Source organism: Primulina tabacum, chromosome 12 (assembly GCF_025594145.1).
Source record: "Primulina tabacum isolate GXHZ01 chromosome 12, ASM2559414v2, whole genome shotgun sequence".
Taxonomy (NCBI): Eukaryota; Viridiplantae; Streptophyta; class Magnoliopsida; order Lamiales; family Gesneriaceae; genus Primulina; species Primulina tabacum.
In genome coordinates this window covers 7,635,764-7,638,060 of record NC_134561.1, presented here as the reverse complement: position 1 = coordinate 7,638,060, position 2,297 = coordinate 7,635,764, and positions in this window count along the sequence as shown.

The following is a 2,297-nucleotide window of genomic DNA, read 5'->3' as shown; positions in this document are numbered from 1 at the left end:
TCAGGAAAAGGAGTCAGAAATTAAAACACTGAAAGAAAAGAATGATAAACTTGAGAGAGATAACTATCAGTTGGACGGAAATAACGTGTGCATGATGGAGGATCTTCATGAGGCCAGAGTGGAAGAGAAGAAACTACGCGAAGACGTTAGACGTTACGCGGCTTATCATCTAGAGTCAGAGCGTCTACACGAGATCACCAAGCAAGAGTTGAAGAAAGCGCAAGATAGGATTTTTACGCTCGAAATTCGGGAAAATAGCCTTTTCAAAACCCAACGTCGTCTTCAGGAGCGGATTGAAGAGCAAGAAATCGATGAAAAAGTGAGCCAATCAACAATACAAGAACTACAGGATCAAGTAAACAATCTCGATCACCACAACACACAACTGCAGAATTACATTGAGCACCTACAAAATGAGATGGTCAATATTAAAGAACTCATATAACAACTGGAAGAGAAACCTGTGGAGGAAGAAATTAATGAAGCAGTAGGGGACGGAGAAGTTATAGACGAGTAGAGAGAGAGAGCTTCGATTGTATCTAGAAATATTTGATTAATCATTTGTTTTGAAAAATATTTGGTTGTACGAAAATTTTTACAATTGAAATTATTCCTTTGATTAAATATTGTGGCAAACGAATTAATAAAATACATGTTTATAAGAAATGGCAGGTAGACCACCCCGAAACAACTGTAACCCTCGTGGCGCCAACCAAGATGAAAACCCACCACCAGCACCACCAAGAGTGAATCTCAGTCAAGAGGATATGATGACAATAGCCACTATCATAGCTGCGACGTTGCAAGGATTCGTGAACCCATTGGCTAACGCCATCCAACCACCACCTGAACCGCAACCGCATGGGATTAAGTACCATTACGAATCTCTCAGAAGGTATCGAGTTCCAACTTTCGATGGGAACCCAGACCCAGAGGTCAGCCACAACTGGCTCAAGAACGTCGAAACACAACTACATTTACTGGAGATACCTAAAGAGCTGAGAGTGGAGGTTGTAACACCGTTTTTGGAAGACCGAGCTAGGAAATGGTGGAAAACTGTGTCGCCATCTTTGGCAGAAGTGGAAGAGATCACATGGCAGATTTTTAAGAGAGAATTTTTGAGACAATACTATCCCGCTGAATTTCGACTACAGAAGTTAAGTGAATTTGAAAATTTCAAACAGGCTCCGGACATGTCAGTAATGGAATACACTTCCCGATTCAACGATCTGGGAACCTATGTCCCAACGATCATGTCGGATGAAACGTTAAAAATGCATCGATTCAAGAAGGGCCTCAACAGTCGAATTCAGTCGGCATTGGCAGTATTCAAGCCAAACAACTTTGCGGATTTTATGGGCGCTGCAATGAGCACAGAACAAAAGACCGATGAGCAATCAATCTACTCAGAACGGTCCCAAGTTTAAGAAACTAAATTATTCAGATGGGTCTTTCAAAGGAAATTCTGGCAGTGCTGGTAACACCGAAGGAAAGTGGTGTGATACATGTCGACAGAAAAATGTTGGAGAATGTTATCGGAAGACGGGGGCTTGTTTTAAGTGCAGAAAGGTGGGTCATAGAATTAAAGATTGTCCTGAAAACAAGGACAAAGGGACGGGGTCCAACAAGAAAAATGAAAACAAGACCAATGCACGGGTATATGCAATCACCCAAGAGGAAGCTAATGATACCAATGAAGTGGTGGCAGGTACTATCTTACTCAATGAAATGCCTGCTTATACCTTATTTGATTGTGGTGCTACACACTCATTCGTGTCTAGAAGGTTTGCTAAGAAGCTTAAACTCGGACATGATACTCTTAGTGAACCATTAAGAGTAGCAACACCGGCAAGTAAAATAATTGAGACCCAAAAAATGTATCGAAACTGTAAAATTTGTATCAGCAAACAAATTTTTGAAGCAGAATTGATTCAACTCAATATGGTTGAGTTTGACATCATTCTTGGAATGGACTGGTTAGCTAAATACCATGCCATTGTGGACTGCCAAAAGAAAAATGTTAGACTCCAGACTCCTCATGAAGAAGAGATTTTATTCCATTGAAAATCAAAAGAAAGAAAATCTATGTTATCTGCCTCACAAGCCTGGAAAGCCATAAGAGGAGGAGAAGAAATTTATGTGGCAGTGATCAATGAAATCAAAGAAGAAGAAGTCCCAAGGTTGGAGGATATTCCAATTGTTCAAGAATTTCCAGATGTTTTCCTCGAGGAACTACCAGGAGAGATACCAGATAGGGAAGTAAAATTTGAAATCAATTTGGTCTCTGGTGCTGCGCC